This window comes from Martes martes, assembly GCF_963455335.1.
Source record: "Martes martes genome assembly, chromosome: 10".
NCBI lineage: Eukaryota > Metazoa > Chordata > Mammalia > Carnivora > Mustelidae > Martes > Martes martes.
In genome coordinates, this window is record NC_137898.1 from 54,239,427 (window position 1) to 54,265,480 (window position 26,054).

Consider the following 26,054-nt stretch of genomic DNA (forward strand, 5'->3'; position numbering starts at 1 on the left):
GGAAGCTGCCTGCGGTCTAAACCACGGGAGGGCGCTGCAGCCGCCCACACACCTGTTGTGTGTGGGTGCGGTGTGATGTGGCTGGTGAAAGGCTCGACTTTCCAAACCTGGACTAAATTCCTGGGGCAGCTAACTTCCAGACCCACTTGGCACTCCACTCGGCCGCCCACTCGGGAAGGGAGGCGCGGGGAGAGCACGACCAAGCAGGTCGCCGAGTGTGTTGCTTCTGGCCAGAGAGCGCCTCCCTTCCATCTTTGATGTTCTGCCCCGGGCACCAGCACCCTTGAATCACCCTGACTGAGAATCTTTGAGTCACATTTGACGCAGACTTTTCCTGATGGAAGGGGCCCTGAACTCGTGGGGACACCCACACATTCACTTTACAGATGAGAAAACTGGCCCCGAGATGGTGAAGTGACTAAGGAGGGGTACAGAGTGTACAGCCAGGAGAGCCAGGAACAGGGGCTAGAACTTGTGTGTCCCGTCCCCGTGTATCCATGTTGGTGAAAGCTAACATTTACTGAGCTCGATACACGTTCTCGCATGGATCCAGACACTTTATAATACTGTCTTCAATTGGAACGACTCTAAGAAGTAAGTATAATGCTGGGGCGCCTGGGTGGCTCAGTGGGTTAAAGCCTCTGCCTTTGGCTCAGGTCATGATCTCAGGGGGATCCAGCCCCGCATCAGGCTCTCTGCTCGGCGGGGAGCCTGCTTCCTCCTCTCTCTCTGCCTGCCTCTCTGCCTACTTGTGCTCTCCATCTGTCAAATAAATAAATAACATATTTAAAAAAAAAGTAAGTATAATGCTGTTATTACTTACATTTTGCAGATGGGGAAAATGAAGCATGAGGAAGTTAATTGGCAGAACAGCAGTTAAAACCTGTGAGCTCTTTAATTCTAGAGTTCTTCTCCAAGAGGCCCGGAACTACCAAGTCCTGGCAATTCTTTGAGAATTTCTTCCAAGTGACTCTTCCTCATCATCTCAGAGTAATTGTGGTATAGTAAGATATATATTTGATCTTTGTCTCCAGTGTCTGTTCCTGGCACAGAGCTAAAATCTTTTAAATTTCCTTGTTATTTATACGTGCCCTTTTCAATCACACCTAAACTTATGCTAATGAGGGGTGACTTCTGGTGGGCCCCCAGATAGCCTCAGGATGGGGCTGGTGACTTAAAGACGAAGTGATTAGAGGGTGAGAAACTTCAGCTCCACCCTCAACCTGCGGGGAAGGGAGGAGGACTGCAGAATGAGCTCTCAATCTCTGAGAGTTTCCTGTTGGTGAATTTACTCGGTTGCTAGTACGGGTCACAGCTGGAGAGCACCTGGCAGCTCCGTGACGTCACTCCCCTTTATACTTCGTCCTGTGCATTTCTTCCATTTGGCTATTCCGGACCTGTACCTTTTGTCATAAACTGGTAAATGTAAGTAAGGTGTTTTCTGAGTTCTGTGAGCCGTTCCAGCAAAATAGCAAACCTGAGGAGAGTGACATAGAACTCCAGAATTTGTAACTGGTTGATCAGAAGTGCTGGTGGCAACCTGGAGCTTGCCACTGGCATCTGAACCTGGACAATCTTGTGGGACTGAGTCCTTTAATTTGTGGGATTTGATATTAACTTCAGGTAGTGTCAGAATTTAATTGAGTTGTTGAACAGCCAGTTGGTTTTGGAGAACTGGAGAATAGTGTGGTGTCACTAGAAGTGGTATCAGAAGTAGGATTTGCTAGCCAGACCCTAGCTCATGGAAACATGTGGTTTGGGTAAAGAGGATGAAATGGTGGAGGAAAAGATGAGGAACCTTTGATTCCAGGGTGGCCATGGCCACATAGTTACCCAAAGTGTGGAACAGCAATTGTGCTGTAACCAATTACTAAAGGTAAAATTTACCAATGGAATTTAGAGGTAGATCCAACTCCTGGGGAATTGATTCATTGGATGCTAAAGGTGATGGAAACTAATATGAAAAAAGCAAACTATATAATCTTTTGGTTATTGTTCTCTGTAATAGCAAAAATGAAAGGAAGGGAGAATGCTGGTGAGTCCTTGATGCTGGACCAAGCTCAGATTTTAGCTAGTCTGAGTTTTTACCACTAGTCTCAAATCTGCCCCCAAAGGGAAGAATTATATGGGGAAAACAGAGTACCTCTAAGACTCTGGTCATAAGAAGATTGGTCACATGGGAGAGGGCAAAACCAAGAAACTACTGAAACCAGGAGGTACAATGTGAGAGAGTTGTTTTATTTTGTAGATTAAGATCATCAACTTCCTGAAGAACCTTTACTGAAATGGACTGTGAGCATGACTAATTTAGGGGCAATATCTTTGTTTTTACATGCTTCAGAATGGAAGAGCATGTTTGGGTTGTTACAGGACCCATTGGTTACTGTGGAACGATCCAGATGGCTATACACCATCCAGATACACAGAGGGTTATTCCTGAGGAAATGGCCAGCCTGCTGGGTTGGATAAAAGCCACTGTGAGGTCTCTTTACCCTGACAAGGGACACTGTTAACAATCCCTATAAATTCCAAGTGGAGGGACGCCTGGGTGGCTCAGTTGGTTAAGCGGCTGCCTTCGGCTCAGGTCACGATCCCAGCGTCCTGGGATCGAGTCCCACATCGGGCTCCTTGCTCCGCAGGGAGCCTGCTTCTCACTCTGCCACTCTGTCTGCCTGTGCTCGCTCTCTCTCTCTCTCTCTCTCTCTCTGACAAATAAATAAATAAAATCTTTAAAAAAAAAAAAAAAAGAAATGAGAGTACTTCCTACCACCCCAACCCTATAACATAATAAAATATATATTAAAAAAAAAAAATTCCAAGTGGAATGCCCTACATCAAGCAGCTGATCTGCTTCGTATGCAAGCCATGTGGGACTGGCTTTATGATGACCTTGGCTTTATACTCACCCACTGAATATGCCCATTACCTAGGTCATGGTAAACACTGTGGTTAAGCAGGCCACTTTTGCATGGACCCCCCCATGTAAATTTTCTGCTGCAAAATCAAGCAACAGTCTAATAAGTCTTTTTTTTTTTTAAAGATTTTATTTATTTATTTGTTTATTTATTTGAGAGAGAGAAAGAGAGAGAGAGAGAGAGAAACAGCATGAGAGAGGAAAGGGTCAGAGGGAGAAGCAGGCTCCCTGCTGAGCCGGGATCCCAATATGGGACTTGATCCCTGGACCCTGGGATCATGACCTGAGCCGAAGGCAGTCACTTAACCAACTGAGCCACTCAGGCGCCCCAGCCCAAGAGGTCTTATCAAATTTGTTGTCTAAGCTTCCCCTCATGGGTTTTATAGATGCCAGTAAAAACATTAGATTAACAAGAGAAGGGGGAGACACAAAGGGGAGAGTTAAGGTCCATCTTGATGGACAGTAGGATGGGTATCTTTAGATGGTTATCAAGAAGGGGACTTCAAATAGCACCATTTCTCCTTAACTGTTACTGCTCTCAGTATCTGTCCTTCCTATGTGAGAGGACATCGATGACCCTTAGGGCCCAAATTCCTTCTGTTCTCCAAGACCTTATCCCAGGAAGTCCTTTCCTTTGCTCACATCGCATCTCCTTTACAGCATCTTTCTTGCTCACTCCCTCCTTGCTCACTTGCCCAGTTCTCTTTCTCACAGTATTTCATAGAGTTGCTTTTGGTGGTACCATCGTTGCTGTGTGTCACACACTCTTTCCCTTCTGGGTAGGTGATCAAAAGCCCCTCTTCCCCTGACATTGATACATTGTTCTCCAGGAATTAGATTCTGAGACAGAGATGAACATACAAGAGATTTCTTAGGAAGTGCTCTTGGAATCTACAGCTGTGGAAGGAAGGAAAGGTAGCAGGATTGTGGAGAGGGACAAGTTGAGCTTTGATGCTGTCTTGGTAGAGACCTCAATGGACCTTATGGGAGTTCTGAAGCTGGGATGACCCTTCAGAATTGTCCTGAAATGGCATGAGTGGGCTTGCTTCATTTGGGGAAACGCCTGTAGGGGGCTGATAGCTGAGGGTTTTCTGTTGAGAGCACTCCTAACATCCAGGATAATAAGTCCTTCGTTCCTGAATGGAGACCAGGTGACAGTGACAGCATCCACCACCGTCCATACACCTTGTGTGCCACTTGGATCCATTTCATCATATCCGGTCTGCGAGCAGCTCTTGCAGCATTCTTGTGAGTCTCCCTTCATGGTGGCAACTTAGAAAAGGAAAGCTAGTGGGAGGAATTACAGGTACTGTAGCTGGTATCAGGACAGCCAACATCTCCTTTATGTAGCAGCTGCCCAGCCTCCTCTGTTCTTGTAATCAGGACCCTTTCTGTGGCCAGGATAGTGATGCCTTGTTTTGCCTGCTGGTCCCTTCACAAAAGGATCCCCAAGTTCCTGGGCAGCAGTCATGCCCTGTCCCCTGTTGGACACATTTTCCCTTTGGGAATCAAGACCTCTAAACCTGCGGAGCCTAGACTTGTAGGAGCAGGAAGTGCAAATTCCCCAGGTGGATCACAAGATTAATGGTAAGAAGGCCATTCCTGCTTCCTTCCTTGTTTCTGGACTCATGAATTCTATCTGTTGGGCACATAGCACTATATAAAGGTTGCTATTTTAAAGTGGACACTGCACGTTGGAAGATGGCACCCTATCCTCTGTACGTGTCACTTTCAAGTTTATGCTTTAGCTGTGCCTTCACCAGCCCATTCCAACACTGTATCAGGCCGGTGGTTTCTGGGTGATGTGATATGTAATATGACTAGTGGGTCTCCTAGTCATGTGCTCACTTTACACCTCCTTTGCTAAAGACTGGGTCCTTGGTCTGATGTGATGGGATCCCATGCCTGTTGTTCAAACACTGTAAGCTCTTGGAGCATGGTGATAGTTGATTTTCAGTGGGCAGTAAAGACAAAACCATGCCTGCGATATGTATTTATTCCTGACAAAATAAATTGCTTTACCTTTTGGAGTGGAAGGAATCCAGTGTCGTCAACTTGCCATTAAGAGACTAGTTGGTCTCTTCAAGGTATGATGCCATGTTGGAGACTTGGCTTCTGTTTTGCTTCTAGTGGGTTAGACGTTTGACATGTGTCAGAAACCTGTATCAGCTTTGGTAAGTGAGAGCCCACACTATTGGGGCTATGGTAATAGGTTTCTAATGATGATATGCTGCCCCCTAGTCTCTGTTTTGGGAGGAAAGTCCTGTCATTTCTAGTGCAGTCAGTGAGCCCAGCTCAGCAGGGGTGTTTTCTACCATCAGCCTGGGCCTGTACAGGAGAGCCATTATGGAATTTCTTAGTGATGCTGGTGCCCCTCCTACTAAACATTCCTTATTACTTTGGAAAATTGTGTATCCCATGGAACACATGGAACAGTTATTTCATAAGTTTTCCAACCTCATCTAATATATCCATTCTTGATACCCACCTTCTGAGCCTTTTTATCCTTCCTGTCAGTGATGATGTTTCTGCCTCCCTTGGTGCAGGCCATCACTTTTTCCATGCTTTTAACTGCTGATTAATTATTTTAAACCTTTCATTACTTTTTTCTAGAGCATCAGTTGAGCTTATCTACACTCAATTCCCTCATTCTTATAGTTACAATTTCCCTCTTGTTTCTTGTACAGTTACAGTTTCCCTCATGACCCGGCCTGTGCATTTCCTTCCACCAGCATACAATCCCAGTTCACTGGGGACTCTCCCAACTCCACCTAACCAGTGCTGGGGTCCTTGTCGGCTGGGTGGCGAAGGATCCAGCTCCACAATCCTGTCTTACCATCTGCTTTCTTGAAGCATCCTGGCACCAACTTCTACAGGTTGGGTGACCCCAATAGCAGACCCTAAGATGGAGACGAACTTGCCTGAGGTTTATTAGGTACTGTCAGGATCGCTACCTGTGAAGGAAAAGAAGCAAGTAGAATTTGGCAGAGGCAGAGGATGAACCTTGGTGTAGTCCCTACAGAGGCCTCAGCTGACCCTACAGTGAATTCTGAAGCTGAGATAACCTCTCAGAAGTGTTCCAGGCTGAATCAAGGGGACTGGGCCTTTGTTCATCCCAAACTGATCAATCATAGGCATCCTATATGCCTCAGGAAGAGGGTGTGGCCTGGGGTGAGGTGGTTTTCCTAGGTGGAGGCTCCTGGGTGGGCTCATCATTGAGGGCCGTATTCTGCAGCTGAGAGACTGTCTTTCATTCCTGAGGGGGGACCTGGGTGACCTCTAGCAGTGTCCACCACACTCCTGTTCTCAGGTTCCTTAAGAAAAGCATAGATACAATTTGGACATCCTCTGGCCTTAGAGTTATTATGAGCAGAGCTTTGTGGGGCTAGGAGTGAGAATGGTAAAAACAATTTTATTCTTCATTTTCTCTGGATCTTAGAACCTCTGAAACCTGTTTTGGAGGCTCCCAGGCTACTAGGCAATAGGTGAAACTTGGGGCAGGGGAGACGAGCCTGGTGTTTAAAGATCTAAGGCTCACACAGCTCCTGCTTCCATAGCAAATTGGGCGCCAAGCTTGGAGAGTGATTGGCAGAGGGATAATATGGGCTGCCTGGTTGGGAAAGAGAACTTCCTAATTAATTTGGGCCAATTGGATCAGGCACCCACTTAGGGTATGCTCCGTTGTGTTAGGAAACCTGTTCAAATTCTATACAGGTAACCAGCCAACTCTCTGGCGGCCTGTGAAACTGCTAATTAAATCCATAATTCCCACAGCAGCCTGGAACTGGTGGGAAGAGGTCCCCCTCTTGTGGATTTTTAAGGGAGTACCAGAGAGCTAGGAATCTATGAATTTAAGGGCATGGACCCTGAAGAAATGGTCTTCTCACAGGCAATTCCAACAGTGTGTCCAGAACCCTCAGTGGTAGGGACAGTATCTTCAGATTCAGTCTCCTGGGTTAGAGTTCTGGGTCAGCCGCTCACTAGTTGTGTGACCTAGACAAAACACGTCACTTTCTGAGCTTTGATTTCTTCCTAGATGACATGGAGATAATGGTACAAGGTCGTGGTGAGGTTCAGTGAAATCCAGAGTGCTTAGAACAATATGTAGGGTGGAAGGCAGATGCCGTCCTTTTAAAATGCATCTCCCATCTGTATAGACCATCGCTGACTTAATGAGGTCCAGCTCCCAGGGCTCCTGGCTCCCCATGCCCCATTCACAGGGTCTGTTGCCTGGGAAGAGGAACTCCCTGTGGTGAGGTGAAGGCCAAAGGAAAGAATGTGGGAAACTTTGAAAAATCCTTTCCCTGACTCACCTCCCTTCATCACCCATGGAAGATGTGGTGAGCCTTGACTTAACAGTGACTTGGCTCCTTTTATTGCCAGGCAGTCATACATTTATTTGCTCAACACACACATACACACACATTTGTCTAAACAAAACCCTCACAGAATTCAGCATCCCTAGAAGAACCCTACAGTCATCTGCTGTTATTCATGCAGCCTCACTCTCCCCACCCGAAATTCCTTATGAAAGGCTTCTTTCAGTAACAACAATTCCCTTCAGAGGGGAGAGAGAGAAACTTTGCATCTAAGAGGAATATGATTTAGAAGTTTCCCTGTATTGTTACGCTAGTAACTGAGCAAATTTAATCAGTCCGATAAGAGCTTCCATGGAGGATGTGTGGGGAGTTGTGGGAGCAGAGAGGAGGCGTGTCACCTGGAGCTAAGGGCCTTCACACAGTTTCCCCAGGAAATGAGTTATTTTTATGCCAGGCCTGAAGAATGCTCAGGCAGGGTGAGACTAATGCCCCCGCGGAGGGAACTGCATGCACGGTCCTGTGGCAGGGAAGGCCTGGCAAATTTGGGAACTGAGGAAGATGACAGTGTGACCACTCGAGCCCTGGGAGGGAGTTGGAGGGTGTGCAAGGCTGACACCAGACTGGCAGTGGCATTGAAGTAGGAGGATTACTCAGACCTTCATCTTAATCCCCAAAGGAATGGATGCATTTGTTAATAATTTTGTTCATTTATCCATCCAGCCATTGGTCAGGTAACGCACACTTAGAAGTCTATTCTGTGCCAAGTGTTGTGCTGTGGACCCCGAAACATAGAGATGACTATGCACCAGCTCCTCCCTCAGCCAGCTTGTGGACCTGTGGGAAGAAACAGACATGAAGCACAGACCCACAAGAAAGGGCTTTCAGTGACATGTTTAATTGGTACTGTAACGGGTCCAGGGAAGAAGTGGCTGATTCCTGATGACCTAAGAGTAAAGGTTGATGGGAATGAGAAAAATTTTTCCAGGAGGCCAGTCTTGAAATATGAATTAGTTATTTACCTAGAGGACAAGATTGGGAAGGGGTTTCTCCTTTGTTTTTTGTTTTAAGATTTTATTTATTTCAGAGAGAGAGAGAGGTAGAGAGAGCACACAAGCATGAACAGACAGAGTGGCAGAGGGAGAAGCAGACTCCCCAGTGAGCAGGGAGCCCAACCTGGGGCTCATCCCAGGACTCCCAGATCATGACCTGAGCTCAAGGGAGACACTTAACCCACCGAGCCATGCAGGCACCCCTCCTTTGTTTTCAATGCTTGAGATGCACTAATGTTCTTTCAGAGCCTACACAACATGCTCCCAGCTTTCTCAGGCCTTTGCATCTGCTGTTCCTTCTACTTAAAAAGATCTCCCTTTCCTTTCACTTAATTAGCTGCTATTCATTCTTTAGCTCAGTTGTGATTTCCTTGGGGATGCTTTTCCTGATCTGTTTTTTCTTTTTCTTCCTCTTTCCCCTTCCCCTCTTTCTCCTCCTCCTCCTCCTTTCTCCCTCCTTGTCTTCCTTTTCTCCTCCTGTCCTACTCTTCTTCCTTATTCTTCATCCTCCACCATAGTTCTAATTGCAATTATAATTTTGTGTTTGTTTATGTGCTATTTCAATTAATGCCTGCCTTTCCAGTAGACTCTAGACTTCATGAGGGTGGGGACCATGTCTGATTTTGCTCCCATTGTGTCCCCAGTACACACCACAATCCAGTGCCTCCGTAAGATTGATTGCTTGAATAAATTAGAAGTGAGAGTATAAGCAAAGGGCCAAAGGCATGAAACACTATGCAAAAGGGGAAATTTCCAAAAGCTCAAGTGAAGGCTGGTTGTGAGAAGAGATGCTGGGAAGTAGGCAGGACCTAGGTATTGAAGAGTTTGTTTGCAAATCTGGGCAATTGAGTCATTAAAGGATTTTATTGGAGTCTGTTCTGATAGCCTGTAAACCTTTAGTGAGGAGAGCCAGAGAGATCAGCTGGCAATGGGTGACATTAGAGATGAATTCTGAAAAGTGGGATTGAAGAAGGTTGTTAAGCAGGGGAAGCAAAAGAGATACAAGGAAAGCAACACCCACGAACCACATCTAAGGGCTCTTGGTACCTGCCAAGGGGCCACCTCAGATCTCTAAGTAAACAGATGAACAGAGGGAACACTTGAATTAAAGACACCAAGGTTTCTGGTTTTGTTGATAGAAATGGAGCACACATGTTAAGAGGTGGATTGGCACAAAAAAAGGGATATAGCTTCCTCTGAGGCTGACGGTATGGGTAGGAGGAGGACAGAAAACATGATTTCAGTGTCAGGTGATCTGTCAGGAATCGAGGTCGCGCAGGCCCTGGTGACTGACTTGCTTCCTCCCCCATCTGCTTATCTTCTTGTCCATCAAGTTTCAGCTTAGCCACTCCAGCACACACAGGGCACCCTCCCCGTGCTCCACCTACAGCACACTCCTCTGGCCCTCAACACTAGACAATTACTCAGTGGTTTCTCCACAAGACCACGAGTGATGGGGGTGGGGGCTGGAGGGCAAGACCTTCAGTGTCTCTATTTTATCCCCACTCCCTGGCATGGTGCCTGGGGCAAAGTAAAGGCTCCCTGCCACTGTTTATTTGTTCAAAGATAAAGGAGTGGTTTTCTTGGATCTAATCTAATTTTTATATACATACCCCCTCCCCCTCAGTAAAATGTCATTCCCCCCCAAAGAAATCTTTTCAGCTATGTTTCTTGGAAGCTTAGCTTCCTTGAGGGGAAGTTTGAAATAAAACTTTAACCCTTGCTTGAAATCAACTTGTCTAAATTGCTTTAACAAAGCCCTTGCTTTGCTTTATGTGAGTAATAACACCCACACTGTTTTGTTACATCGGTGTGAGGACCACACCCCAATAAAGTGTTTCATTTTAAAAGCTGGTTTTCTTAAAACCAGAAGAGCAGTGTATGCATATGTTAAGAATTTTTTTCAAGTACTTAAAGGGTATGTTTTCTTTTTTTTTAAAGATTTTATTTATTTGAGGGGGGGGGTACAAGCAGGGGGAGGGGCAGAGAGAGAGGGAGAAGCAGATTCCCCGCCCAGTAGCGAGCCCAGTGCAGGCTCAATCCCAGGACCCAGGGATCACGACCTGAGTCGAAGTCAGCAGAAATCAGATGCCCACTGACTTAGCCACCCAGATGCCCCTAAAGGTATGCTTTAAATAGAGAATGCTTCTTCCTACCCCAAACTCTGGAGCCTTTCTCTGGAGAGAAACATAACTTCTTTTTTTGTGTGTTTTTAGAATATTTCTATTTGTGTGTGTGTGTGTGTGTGTGTGTGTGTGTAATAGAGTGTTGAATGGGACTTCTGATGCCTCAATGTTTTGACCAAAGCTTTAAGGTTAGACAATATATATACCTGAAGGATTACTTAAAAGTTGGCTGAACAGGGGCATCTGGGTGGCTCAGTCAGTTAAGTGTCCAGCTCTTGATCACAGTTCATGTCTTGACCTCACGGTCATGGGTTCAAACCCCACGTTGTACTCCATGGTGGTTGTGGAGTCTACTAAAAAAAAAAAAAGTTGGCTGAACAGATCTTTGATACTCATCCTAACATCCACCTTCAGTCTATATAAAAGAAGTCTAAAAATTCTATGACATTTATTTATTTATTTTTAAAGATTTTATTTATTTGACAGACAGAGATCTCATGTAGGCAGAGAGGCAGGCAGAGAAAGAGAGAGAGGGAAACAGGGTCCCTGCTGAGCAGACAGCCCGATGTGGGGTTAAATCCCAGGACCCTGAGATCATGAGATCATGACCTGAGCCGGAGGCAGAGGCTTAACCCGCTGAGCCACCCAGGTTCCCCCAAATTCTATGACATTTAAAGCATTGGGGCCAGTGCTATGATTTTTCTAAGTGTGTGTACATTTGTGTACATGTTTGGGAGGGTGCAGGGGGCATGCTGCTAAGAAAACCAAGAGTGCTTGGGAATATGGTATCTTTCTTGTGGAGAAAGACTTGGGAATTTGCAGAAATGTGTGCCCAGCACAATCCCAGTATAGCTATCAGAGCAAAGTATGGTGAGAGAGTTCTTGGAAGAGCTTCGTATGTGACAAGGACTCTGCTGCCTCCTTTGTACCTGTATAAGTTTCAGGCGGAGGCTGGCTGGAGTAGCCCTCAGTGTTAGAGCAAGGAGAGAAGGCAGCGATGGGGTAGTCTGTGTGCTCAGAGGATGATATGTCCAAGTCAAGTGAAGCTCAAAGAAGAGAGCTGAATATGAAGGAACCTTGTCCAAGGGGGTACTTGGTACTGGCAATAAGAGACTATGGAGTATATGTCAGTGGAGAGGAACTGAGGAGATGCGGACTCAGGAGATTAGCTGGAGGGTGTATACACCTTCCTGTCTGCTGCTTCCCCAGCCTCCAGGTCAGCGAACGATGCATCCCTACAAGGCCTCTGAGATCCATACCTGTCCCCAGGAGAGAGCCAAATGTAGACACCTCTATACGTCTATATTATCCAGAGCTCAGTTCCAACAGGCTAGGGACACACACATAAACTCATACCCAAACACCCCATGTGGGCTCCAAAAGAGTTAGGTGCTGCAGGTGAAGATGGTGGATGGAAGATGAAAGCACTCTTCACACCTCCTTTTATTATTACAAGTTCCCAAGCCACAGAGCTGGCCTGAGCTGGAAGTGCAGGGCTGGTGGGGGACATTTTGAACTGGAAATGTTTCTCTATTTTGATTTAGGCAGGACTGAACCATTTTAATACACAGGAGTGAGCTTAGTTGTAATTATCGACTTGAAACCGTTTTTCTATCTGAAAGTGACTGTCCATCTGTGGGATCAGCTTGAGACTTCATGGGACGGGTGGTGTGAGAAGGGGTCTCAGTACAGCATGTGTGAAGGCTGTGTTCGGAAAGAAAGCTGAGGAATATCTGTGCTTCTCTGCATTCAGTTCACTAAGTAAATCCATTACATCTGTATTTATAGACTGTCATGCAAAATACACAAAGGAGAAAACAGTATATTGTTTCTTTTGCTTAGCAAAATATCTTTTCCTATCAACTGGCAGAGAGCTAACTTCTGGAGAGTTCCAGGGAGCCGGTGAATCATGTGGGTTCCTCACTGGAATCTGAATGGAGGGTAAATGCCCAAAGGCAGGTGAGGATTGCTTCAACCTGGTACTGTGCTGGAGAAGGACTCTTGGGCCGGAGGCCACAGTGAAACCTTTCAGTTAGATTTAGACTCTGGGATGGGTCCTCATCCAGGATCACAGCCTGGCACGGGGCCCATCTACCTGGGAGAGGAGAGCAACACAGTTTCATTACTATCTCTAAAATAATAATATCCAAATTTTGTCTTTACAAATCCCTATGAATAAATGACTTTTGAACACTCATCCTCAAATGTTCCTTCATTTACAAATTACATAATAAATTTACAGTCATACTGTAACATAGCTGTTTTTCTTTAACAACTTATTAAAATACAAATTTAAGAACAAAATAAAAATAGCAGCTCTAATTTTCTAAAGTCTTATTCTTGTACCTCAGTGGATTGGTTTGTGCCCTGCCTGCGATGTGCGTGCTCTGCTGCCCTAGAAGGAGAATCTAGGTCTGACTCAAGAACAGAAATGGAGGAAGAGTGTGGTTCACATGGGCCTTCAAGTCCTACGATAGAGCAAGAGCCAGGAGACCAGGCTGTGGTTTGGCAAACACTGTCTCATCTCAGCACCTGAGTTACTCATTCAATGAGAGGTGAAAGAGACCAGAAGTATTCTTCCAGAAGAGTGTTCTCTTGGAGAGTGGAGTAGAATCCTTTCTCTCCATGAAAACTTAAAGAATGAAGTGATAAGCAGCTCCTCCTACTTTAAAACTTAAAATCAGTATAGTATTCCACTACCATAAGATATATTGAAATATTTTTGTGTGGCCATTTTTTTCCTTTCTGTATGTTCCAGCTCTAGACTGGGGTGGGCAAATTCTGGCCTATTGCCTTTTTTTGGCGACAGTATATGAGCTGAGAATAGTTTTTACATTTTTAAATGATTAAAAAAAAACAAAAGAAGAATGACATATTAGGACATATGAAAATTACAGGAAATTAAAATTTCAGTATCCATAAAGTTTTATTGGAACACAGCCAGCCTTATTTATCTCTTTTCTGTGGCTGCTGTTACACCTGAATGGTAGAGCTGAGCTGTCACCACAGAAACCCTCTGACCCTCAAACCCAAAGTGTTTGCCATCCAGCCTTTTACAGGAAATGTTTGCTGAGCCCTGCTGTAGACAGTGCAAATAGCCATATTATTTCATGGAAAATTAGGATTGTTGTAATAGTAGGAATGTTAAGAGTGGTGTGTTGGTATCTGGTATGTATGTTTATTTTCAAGTAAGTTTTTGAGAATGACAAGGAAAGGGGAATCAAGACATAGGCTTTATGTCATTATGGTGATGAGAACAACAAAGCAGATAATTTAATTCCCCCCTTCTTGCCCTGGAGAAACTAGAAAAGGTCCTTTGGAACTTCTGAGAGTGAGGACTTGGTGGTAAGAGGTGGGCTGGGAGTCTGGAGGAGAAGGTCAGACAGGGAGGAACTGTTATGCCAGGGTCACCATCAAGTGGCTGAGCAGCCTTACCCCCACCATCAGGAGGCCCTCTACCCAGCTGAAATTCATAGATTCAACTACCATGGAATAAAGGAGAAGGGCTGATGGAGGAAATCAGCTGTCTCAGTGTACTCCTCCTCTCTGGCACCTTCAACTTGAAAATCCAATTGACATTCCATCTTTTAAAAATGAAGTAAACATAAGCAAGGCAAAACGTATGCAATCCCCTCTCCAGACCAAATCTGATCTCCAGTCCCCATTTCTTTGCTCTCTGAAACAGGGAGCATCTCGAAAGGACTCTCCCCGTGTGCCGTCTCCACTTCCTCAGCTATTTGTCCTTCAAAACACTCCCATCTCATCTCTACGCCCCCAGTCTACCAGAACAGCTAAGGTACTTATGACCTCCACATGACTAGATCTAGTGGGCACTTCTCCGGTCTTTCTCTTCTGGGTCTGCACATGTTGGATGACTCTGTCTTCCAGCACTCCCTTCTCTCTGCTTCTCTGACACCTCAATTTTGGCTGTTCTTTCCTGCCTCCCCCATCCCTTCTGTTCCTTCTCAGTCCCTCCCAACGTTGACTTCCTGTAGATGCTGCAAACACAAGGTGATGAGGTGACGTGTGCTCTTCACCCATTATCTGATATTATTGAGGGATGGAAGGACCTTGGTTTTACAAGCTACCTGCTAACTCAGCCTAGCATCAGTGGAGGGTTCAAGATGCAAGGCAGGTACTCTGGGCTGAAAAGCAAAATCATGGTTCTGGTCTCAGCTTCAAATAGCATCAAAAACCCTAGATTCTATTTGTGACACTCAGTTCCCAGTATTGCCCCTTGTTAGGACGGCCTTCCCGCTTTATGCTCTTTCCCCTTAGAACACTCAACTCTGTCATAAGCAACCTGCAATATACTTGCATTTTGCCCTTGGTGAGGGTGGGAGAGGGAGCTTCCTCTTAGCCAAGACAGTTAATTTCAGCCTTTATCACCTAAAAGTATGTGAAGTCATTGTCTAACATAAGGACATATCTCATAACTGGGCCTCCTGCCCGCCTGGCTCAGAACCTTGTTATTTCTCTTATCTTTCTTGTCTTGCTTAAATCTAAGCCAAGAGGCAAGGCAAGTATATTATTTTCTGCAACAGTTTTCTTCTTTTTTAGTGCTTTTCTCTTAAAAATATCTCTTATCTGTTCCTCCCTTGTGACAGTGTATGCAATGTTACCAGTAGCCAATAATGGATTTTCTTTTGCTTTTTATCTGCTGCGAAGCTCCAGCCAAAGCAAACCTCCTGCTTTAATTTTCATGTGCTAAAGTAGACACTTCAGCTACTCAAAGATGCATGGAAATCACTGGAGCTGAGGTCTGTAGGTCCCACCTCACTGCACAGGAGAGTTGGCTGCTTTCCAAGTCCTGTGCAGGTGTGAGTATGGGCAGGGCTGGTGACCTTCTAGAACTTGCCAGACCTGTTGTATCCTTTATGTTGAAATCTTGTTTGTCCCTCTCACCATTTCTTTGGATTGAAAATATTCAAATTCTTATTTTCATTTACTGTGGTCAGAATTTAATGCATACATTCTGGAGGGAGTGGGGAGTAAAATCAGAATCTGGAGCTGGGCTTTAGTATCTTAGCAGCCAAGAAAGGGAGGAGGAAGCCAGGAAGTAGAGCATTTAATCAAATTATGACAACATGACCCTGAGACAGGTACTGTTATCATCCTCAGTTTCCAGGAAACTGAGGCTTAGAGAGATTAAATGACTGATCAGTAGAATCGAGACTTGGGACTTGCTTCCAGGCCATGCTGTCAAAATTCCAGTGTATGCCTCTTTCTGTCCACCTTCCATTGTGAAAGTCTTGCCAGCTAGAGACAGGCCTATAAAATGTCAAGCTTTCCTCCAGTTTAGGGAATAGTAGTAGATATCAGGGTGCTGCATAACCCTTTGAGAGAGTGTGCCCCAGGGACTGGACATCATTGAAAAGGTGGGAAATGTGTGTGGCATTCCAGTGTCTACCAAGAACATAATGAGTAACGTTAACACAAGCAAACAAAAAGGGTCTTTTCTGTAGTCCTTGGCTGGATAAGAAAATAGCTCAAGTTGTTATAAATGACTAAAGAGGTGGTCTGATTCCTTAGCTTACAAATGGAGCTTTGGTTTTCTGTCCTTGGCACAGATCCGTACCACTGTAGTATGAAGGCATACATGAAGAGTGTGGATGGGAAGTTGGTGACTTGAGGAAAATGAGAAAGTTGTGCTATGGACAGCACAAAAGCCAATTGGTTAGGGAAACACAGTTAATATTGTGAGACAATAGTGGATTTATAGGACCATTATTCTATTTCCATACTTACATATTTAGTCGGGATAAGTAACATCAGCTGCTTTAAGAAACAGTCCTAAAATATCAGTGACTTAACCCAATATGGATTTACCTTTGGCTCTTGTCACTGTCCAGTGTGGGTCTGTGGTGAAAGAGAAGTGAGAGGGACACAGGTAGACAGAGGTTGTATTTCCATTAGCTCATGGCTCCTGGAATTGCCTGGATGTTGAAATCCAGGCAGCAGGTCGGGGTGTGGGTGTGGGTGGGAAGAGAGAGAGAGAGAGGTGATCCAGGCTTGGAAGCAGTTTTCATGAAATCCTGGGCCTGGAATAGTGCCTGCTGCTACTGCTCAGATTCCCTTGGCAGGAAGTGGGGCAAGGAGGAGGCCTGTGGAGTCTGTGGGCCAAAGAAGGAGAGGAGAACGGGGATCCTGCAGAGCACTGTGGCCTCTGTTGCTGTGTGTAACCCTTCAGTGCCAGGGCTAATTAAACTTACCTTGACATTCCCCCCTTGCGTTCTCTCACCTGCTCAGTGCTGTCACTTTCTTCACCCATAGAAGCCCAGAGACTGTGTGGAATTGTTGAACGATTTAGTGCTAGAGCTCAGATGAGAATTCAGGCTTTCTAATTTTTAGTTTGGTGTTCTTTTACCACCCGTATTTACTGGACTCGGATTGTAGGAGATGACTCTTCAGGGAAGGGAGAGGTCAGTGTGGGCTGGGGTGATCAAAAAAGGCTCCAGAGGAATGGAGTGCCTGAAGTGGGTCCTATAATTTGTATAGGATTTGGATGGGCCAGCACATTTCAAGCAAGTTTGAAAACATAGATTTGGGCTCAGGCAATAAGCACATTCATTTATTTCAATTTATATCCTTTTACTGATTAAAAGAACTTTATTAAAAATTTTTAAAAGATAACACATTTGCATGGCTCAAAATTCAAAAGATACAAAAGGTTATAAAATGAAAACAAATCAGTGCCCCATCCCTGTCTCCTGTCCCATGAGCTCCCCTTCTCAGAGGCAAGCATTATTACCAGTTTCTTTGGTGTCTTTCCAGAGATCTTCTATGCGTATAAAAATAAATACTTGGATTGCCTGTCTCCTAACAGTGTCACCGTAGCAAAGCATTATATTTGGTAATAAGATCAGATACAAAATGATATTTCAGAGTTGTTTTAGTTTGTGCTTTTTCTTTTTATAAGTAAAGTTGATCATTTCATATTTAGGGCCATCCATATATTCTTTTATTGGAACCCATTCCTTTGCCCATTTTTCTGTTGGATTATTATTCTGTTGGTATTATTATGATTGATTTCTAGGAATTTTTTCCATGTTAGAGAAATTAAGCATTTGTCCCTAATACGAGTATCAGTTTTTTTCCAGTTTGTCTTTTCCTTCATGGTAGATTTTTCAATGCAGAATCTCAATTTTTCCATTGTTAAAATTTTGATCTTTTCCTTTATAGGTTATGAGTTTGGGACATACCTAGAAAGATCTTCCATCCTCCAAGATATCTTTTACCAAAGTCCTGTGCTTGCTTCTTCTGAAGGGAGGAAATAGAGACCATGGCCGCTGGATCCGGACCCAGACCCACCAGCAGCACTGCCACCTCCAGCCATTCGAAGGCGCCACAGGATACAGAAAACTTTGATCCCCTGAGTCATGGGGTCAGACCAGGGGCCTTGCTTATAGGAGTCTAAAGGCCTTATTGGAATGCAGAGATTCACTTCTGACCAAGGGGGAAAAATAAGATAAGGGGAATCCAGCTGCCTATAAAATGATAAGGAAGATCTGCTGGCTATTCTGGGAATGTTTTGGGGTCAGCCTGACCCAGAACCAGGCATCCCTACATCTCCCGAGAGCCCAGTGATCTTGTCCACACCCACAGCTTCACATACTTCTTGTGTGTTGATGAGTTCCAGACTCATATCTCCAGTCCCTACCTCTGAGCACAGGTATCTCTAACTTAATTATCTCTGAAATGGAATTTGGGATCTTTTTTCCTGAATTTGATACTGCTCCAGTCTTCCCAGCAAGGGATTAGGTGTCTCAATCTACGTAATTATTTGTACTGGAGACTTGAAGTCATCTTTGGCATTTATCTCGCTTATCTCCAGATTTTATTCACCACAAACTCACATCTATTTCTCCTCCAAAATGTATCCTAAATCCTGCTGCTGATCACCTCTGCAGCTACTCTCTTAGCCAAAACTGTGTTATCTGTTGCGTAGATGGCTTCCAGTTAATCCTAACCGGTTTCCCCACATCCACCCTTGTCCCCAGTCCCATAGTCTACTTTCCATAGCTGACTCTGTCCAAGTCTGCCTTCTCCCTCCCTCCTTGCCTGCTTTTCATGTTGCACCATGCTGGATGGATATGGAGTTCTCTCAACGGCCGGGCCCTCTGGGCACTGTGTATATCAGTTCCTTTTTCAAATACCTTCCTATCCTTTGACCCTCTGGCAGAGGTTCGCTTCTGTTGTGAACATACCTCTGGCATACTCCTGGCATAATACCTCTGGTATTATTACATAACATACTCTGGCATAATACCTCTGGCAAACTCCTACTCATCCTTTGCATCTCAGCCCAAATGCCCCTTCTGTGCTGCTGTCCCTGCATGCAAACTCCCAAGCGGCCATTTAGGTGATTCTCAACACAACTAGAGGCTCATTTAATGCTTGTTTGAATGAATAGATGAATGGGATAAAGACCAAGGAGGGCAGGGCTGGCTCATGCTGGGGTCTGGAAGAAAGGGAGAATGGAAGAATCAGCACCAGGGCTTGGTGGAATGCTGGGTCTGGGGAGTGCTCGGCCTTTGTATGGCCAGACTGTGATATGACAGAGGGCTTGTCTGTGACAGGTCTGTGTGTGCATATGAGGTGACACATATGTGTGTGGCCTGGTGTTGGGGAGCTAGCAGAAGTGAGCTCCAGGCGGTAATGGGTAGGCAGCCTTGCTATGGAATCTGGTCTTCTCAGGCCAGAGCTCCTGGGATGGTATTAATTGACCCTGCAGAGCCAGGTCTCCTCATGAGACCAGGGCACAGCTGTGGCCACATCTGAAGCAGGGACCAGGAGCAACAGCAAAAAAAGATGGAAAGTCCTGGGGACCAGCATCCTCTGCTTTGGAGATCGGGGGAGGGAGGAAGATAGATGGGGGAACCAGATGGGACTTGCCTGGCTTTTAGGGACACAAGAGCACCCCAAAATGCCTCTCCATATGTTCACAGGGCTCTGAGTAAGGGTCTCTAGTTACTGAGGTGCAGAGGGTCCTGAATGAGGGTCTCTGGGAGTCATAAGCTATAGATCTGATCATTGAATGGCCTGAGTGTAAGGCCACATCATGCAGGGGGCCTAAGTGAGAGGCCCTGGTCCATGTGGGACCTGAGTGAGGTGTTCTGGTCACTGAAGCCCAGGTGAAGGTTTCTGGTCATTATGGGGTCTGAGTGAAAGACCTGGTTACTGGGGACAGGAATTAGGGGCTGAGTGAGGGGCTTGATCCCAGGGACCTGGGGGCCATGGCTAGTAGTGACATGAGCAGATCATTGCAGTCTTAGTGAAGGCCTTGGTAGCTGGGTTCTTGAGAGGGAGGGCACTCCATTAATCCTGAACTGAGATGCTTGGAGAAGCCCTCCCAGTGCCTGCAGGCGGCCCAGCACACTGGATGTTCTGGGTCTGACCAGCATGGCTCACAGCAGCCAGCAGATGGCACTGTGACCCCATGCAGCCGGGACTCAGAGAGGGGCAGCTGGTGAGCAGTCCTTGGGGTGAAGCTCAGCTAGGCAGGCTCAAGGGAGCCTCCACCAGCTTTGGGAGCCGCAAGGCCTGGAGGGGTGAGGGGCATTAGGTGGACTCCAGCCAAACTCCCTGGGGTGATGGCCCCAGGCTGATCCCCTGGAAGCAGAGAATTCTGTGCTGAGTTAGGAGTCCTGTGTCTGTTCCTTACCCCAGGAGCGGGGACAGGCTCGATCAATAGTTCTGGAACACAGAGCAAGAACCTGAAATCTGGCCCAACACACCCAGATGCACTTTCACCTGTGGGTTGGTTCAGCTGTGCCAGTCCACCGATCCAAGACAAATTAGGATCCGCCCTGAACATTAGAGCTATTGTTTCGCAGAACATCCAGCACCCTGTGAAACCCAGAGAGAAATGGAGTCCATTCCTTGCTGCAGCCAGAACTTGGCACAGCCCAGCAGTCAGTACTGCACATCGCAGGGTCCAGTCGCATTCTAGAACCATGTCACATGTCAGGGCTTTGTTGTACTTCAACAAAGTTGTGCTCTGTACTGTACTGTTGTACTCTGTACAGTCACAGAGAGGGACTTGTCATTCTTTGAATAAAGGCACATCCTAGGACCCTGTCAACAACCGAGAGCCTGTCCTGTACTACTTCCTAGGGTCCTGTCACAGCCTGTGCTTGGGCTTGAGCTGTGACAGTGCTGGGTATATGACTGAGCCCTAAAATGTGCCAGAATTTGAGTGATACAGTGCTGGGCTGTGACTGTAGCCACAGTCTGTGTACAGTAACTGGTCCACAAACTTGAACCTGTGAGTTTGGGCATTATCAGCAAGTATCCATTTATTTATTTATTTTTAAAAGATTTTATCTATTTACTTGAGAGAAAGAGAGCAAACAAGAGAGAGAGGGCACAAGCTGGGGGAGAGGGGCAGAGAGAGAGGGAGAGAGAAGCAGACTCCCCATTGAGCAGGGAGCCCAAAGCGGGGCTTGAGCCCAGGACCCCAGGATCACGACCTGAGCCGAAGGCAGCCGCTTCGCCGATTGAGCCACCCAGGTGCCCCTAGCAAGTGTTTGTGATCAGCATACTGATCATGGTGACAAGTGCTGTGGGAGATACAGATAAAGCAGTTCTCTTCTGGCTGTCTGTGGGGAAAGACCAGTTTTATTTTTAAAATTTCCGTTTTGGATCCATTGCAGACACTTTTGTAAAATTCAGTTAAATTGCTCAAAAAATGAACTTGAAGAAAAAACATACAAAACAGAAGTCCATATTTTAAAAAATACAAGTTTCATTTTGGAATAATTTTAGATTTATAGAAAAGTTGCCAAGAGAGTGGAGATGCTGTATAGCCTGCCCCGAGCTTCCCCTAACATCTCCATTGTAGATAACCAAGGTACATTTATCAAAATTAACTAATTAACATCAGTATAGTACAACAATTAATTGAACTACGGACTCTTCAGATTTTAGTGGTTTTCCCGCTAATGTCCTTTTTTCTGTTTCAGGATCCAAGCTAGTGCTCTACCGACTGCATTTAGTGCACTTCTTATTATTGAATTCAAATCACGTAATCATTCTGTCAGATCGTTATACAGGTGTCTAAGCTCTTACTCTTAATTTCTGAACTTATCTCATCATGGACAGATACAAAGAATTTGTGGCCTGGCTCTGGTCCTCAGGCCACACCTTGAATAACACTGGTATGAAGAACAGTGACTATATTTACAGTGGCACAGCAGGGGAGTGAGAGGGCTAGGAGGCGACTGGCATGAAGTTAGAGCACAGGGTACGAAGGAAGATGGTGGCCATATGGGTGGGCCTTGGGCATGGCCTGCTCAGAATGAAATGGTGGGAGCAGGAAGCTTTTGGGAAAGAAGTTCCAAAAGATTCCCGGTAAGGCTGCAGTTCTGCATTTGTGTGTGGGGTGCACTGAAGCTTCCGTGTAAATATCTGCAACAAGCAGCAGGCGGTGAGGACTGACTACGTGGGAGCTCACTGAGCTCTAAATGTGTCTGGGTGGAGAACGTAGGACTTGAAAAGACAATCATGGGTATGGGCCCAGAGATTCTAGGATCTGACCCAGGCCCCTGCCAGTTTGTGGACTCTGGTGAGTCTTCACAGTGTTAGGAAGACTTAGGTGTAGGATCATATGACAGGGGAACAGGAAACACAAAGCTCCAGGGATGGCAATGCCCCCCCCCCCCCCGCCCCAGTAAGGAAGACACCAGGACAAGGTGGCTGTGCCCGTGCTTCAGGGCCTCCCTTCATCCTGAATATGTTGGGGAGCAGGTGGGTAATGTAAACACCTTGAGCATTTGTCTCCGAGTGTAGGCAGTGGAGTAAATAATAGAACCTCTGGGAAGGTTCTGAGAACAAAATGAGAACCACATGGAAATGTTGTCATGACACCCCTAGGGAGCTAGAGCTCTTCCCCATCCTCCTGCCCCTCACCTCCCACTCAGGACAGCCAGCTAGAGTCATCAATTTCCATCTTCACCTCTTCCTTTTCCACTAGGAGCTGGAATCAAGGTTCTGGTAGGGGTGTTCTGGCCCGGGTCCCCTTGTATCCCAGATTCTGCCAGCCTCCTACTCTGCATTCATGCCGCTCATCTCCTGGGTGTTAGGAGGAAACCTCAGGGGGGCCTTCTCTGTGCCTTCCCTCCATCACCTCTAAGATACACCGGTTGCTGCTGAACGCTTTCCACTGTTCATCATCATTGCTTATTTGATCATGAGAACAATGATGGCAGAAACCGTGCCTGTCTTATGCTCCACTCAGTTTCCAGCATGCAGCAAGTTCATGGACCATCGTCGACACCTAACCAATATTTGCTGAATGAAAAATTGGAAGGAAAATATGTGATTTCTTTACTTAAACAGTTTCAAGTATAGTTAACAGAAATACCAAATGTACCGTTGAGTGTCAAAATAATGGTTGCTTGGAACTGGAAAGTTTGCTTGGAGAAAAGAAATAGATGATAAAGGTGGAATCAGGAATTACTGGTAAAGGAAAAGATTTAGTCTGTGGATGGTCTGGGGAAACCAGCTACCAACAAAGAAAAAAATAATCGACATCTTTTCCTCACATTGTATACCATGAACTTTCCAGATGAACTGAGGAGCTTTAAAAACCTTGGAAACACTGAACTATTAATCGCATCTCTGGAAGGAAGTAGGTTTCCATCTTAGAAGAAACAGAAGCAGATAGCAAGGAGAAAACTGACTGGACTGTAGAAGTATTTTAAACTTTTGCATGTTAAAAAAAAAAAAAAAGTAAAAGGCAACCCAAATAAAAAGGCAAACAAACCAGGGAAATATTTGCAGTCAGCTGCCACAAGAACGTCCATAAATTTATTTTAAAAGAATACACGGAGACCCCAATGAATAAACAGGCAGAGTATATAGCAGATAGTTTCCAAAAGAGAAAAGACAGAAGGATGCTTGATCTTGATAATTAAAGGAAGAAGTTCATGGTAGCCAAAGGAGTCAGGGAAAATTCCACAGGGGAGGTGGAGTGCGGGCTCGTTCTCCCAGATATGGACTGACCAAGATGGAGGGAAGAGATGACACGCATTTGGGTGGCCTTTCCTGCTCTCTAGACTCTCCTCGCTTCCCTCCAAATTTGCAAGGCTTTTGCAGCCTGGAGCTGGATGGTCCCCTTAGTGTCTTTCCAGCCACCATCATCCATCTGTAATGGAAACAGCTTTTCTTCATGGGGACAAACCACGTGGAAGCTTGGGGAGGTCTGGCAGAGGGGTGTTCTGGAAGAATGCTCTGGCCATGAGGGTAGGGAGCCAGCTAAGGACTCTGACTCCCCTGTCCCCCCTTCCCACAAGCTTGGGGTTTTCAGACCTAAAAACCAGCTGCTTGCCCACTCCTACCCCCAACTCTTACCTGAGGTTGAACTGCTCATCTTTTTTTAACAACTCTTCTGGGAAGGTGGGCAAAACTTGCTTTAATTCCTCCAAGTAGAGCTCAACTAGCAATATCATTTTAGAGTCTTTTTGTTATATGACTTTTAATAAATATCTTTAAAAAATTATGCAGGCAATACATATTCATGGGAGAAAGTACAAATATAGCTGGCATTTCTGAGAGTTTTTATGAAGAGGAGAGAGCAAGAGAAAATAGAAAACAGAAATAGTTCACTACCAGTCAGATGTCCAAGGGCAGCATGCGCGTCCCGTAGTCAGGAGCCGCTGCTCTGCCACGAGGCCTTTCAGGCCCCTGGGCTGCTTCCTCTCCTCCCTGCTCCAGACCTGCGAGGTCTGGGGCCCTCCGTTCCTTCACACGGGAGAGGTCTCCAGGTCACGAAACCCTGATTCATCCTTTGCTGCTCCTTTCCGCCGGCCTCCCACTCAGCTGTCTCCCTGGTCTAAGGAACTAGACTCATTCTCAGCCATGTGAATCAGCCATTCTCAATCTTTTCTCCTCCCACCACGTGTGATGGATGGCATCCATATTCATACACGCTCTCAAAGGTTAAACCCAATTTTATCTAAACCTGGACAGGATTTTTGCAGGAAATGAAAGTCGGTGGTAAAAATAACTGTTACATCTCAATGCAATACGATGACTTGAAATTGGCACGAATTCTGGCGTGTTAGCAGTCTGCCCACTCCTGGCTACTGTGTGTGTGGCGTAGGTTTGGAGAAGCAATTCCTGAGTCCTGGCTGTGACACCACCCCTTTTTCTTCTGAATTAGTGAGGGTGACATTATCATAAGGATAAGTCACCACTGAGCCTCATGCATATATTTTATAGCGATTATTGTATTGAATTGTATATTTCCCCCATTAAACTTTTCTGTTAGTTGTTGTATCCCTAGTGCCCAGCACAATGCCTGACATTTATCCATGCAGACTGATTGAACAGGTGAGGGAAACCTGCATGCCCCCTACCCCGTCTCTAAGAAACCCTGCCTTCCCTTTATGCCTCCCTCCCTACCCAGCTGGTACTACCAGCAGCTCTCTGGGGCTACATTTTCTAAACTTAGTTTGCTTTCTTGTTTGGCCTGTTGGCACTAGTTTATCATGCCAGCCCTGACTTGTTGGCCCGTTTCCTGGGCTCCTTTACCCATTTTTTGTCTTTTCCAGTCATCAGGAGTCCTTGAGATATTCTCAAGGACTTTCTTTAGAGTATAACACTTCTGCAACCTTCTCCTTCCCCTAGCAGGAGCTCTAGGTTGGCTCTCCACCTCAATTTTGACTCCTTGACAGTATACTTATGTCTAATCTACTTCTTTTTAATCACCCAGAGCATGTAGCCCTGGCCTAGATGTATATGCTAGGCCCACTCCTTTGCAGCTTATATCATACTGTTCATTAAATAAGTAACTGTGTAGTTTATCTAACATCTGTGTCTCCCATTTGGAGGTAAATTCCACAAGGATAGGTATTCTGACTGTTTTATTCACTGCTGTATCCCCAACATCTAGCACAGGCCCCCGCACATAGAGTTCAATAAAGTCGTGTGATAGGAATGAATGAATGAATGAATGAATGAATTGAATTGAATGATTGACTCACAGTAATTTTCATAAGCAGGGGATGATTTTGTTTTTGAAAAGAAGTCTTATTGCTGAAGGATCTGCTTATGAAAGGGGAAAACAAGCCTTGGGGCAGTTGGCAACCTAGAGCAGTGGTTAATGCTTAAGGGGACTCCATGGGCAGTCTGGTCAAGTGCAGGGGAACCTGCTTGGGCCAAAATAGAGGGAACAAAAGGTTCTGGGAGGGCTGGGAATGGGAGTGGGGATGGTGAGTCACAATTTCCTACATCCATCCCACCAGTTTCTTCCATGATCATATTTACTTTGGACCCTGTACTATGTTCCCAGGGGATCTGGGGTAAAAGTAGAAGTTGGTTTGTTTATCTGTTATACTGTTCACGTGGATTACTGTTTGGCAGCAATGTCTCAAGGAGCGTTATTGCTAATCACTTCTGATGCATGTGGGCTGGGCCAGAGGTGGCCAAAGCTGGCCTTTTGGGAGATTGTCCATGGGATTTACCAATTAGCCCAGCAGGCTCACACTTCCTCATGAGATCTGGGCTCAGCTGTGGCCCCTGTCTGGACATGGGGCCCAGGGACAAAGCAGGAGGCAGAAGTCTTGGAGGCAAGGGGCTTTGGCAGCTTCTTCAGGGACCAGAGGGAAGCAGAAAGGAGATGGGCAGTCTGGAGGGACAGCCT

The 26,054-nt window shown here is 45.7% G+C and overlaps 1 long non-coding RNA gene across 1 annotated transcript; it reads left to right on the top strand.

Moving 5' to 3' along the window:
- LOC308351359 lies at positions 1-24,686 on the top strand. Its single transcript, XR_013967577.1, has 3 exons — positions 1-594; positions 17,591-18,080; positions 22,383-24,686. It is a non-coding gene; the product is annotated as an uncharacterized lncRNA (long non-coding RNA).
- Positions 24,687-26,054: the final 1,368 nt, after the last annotated feature.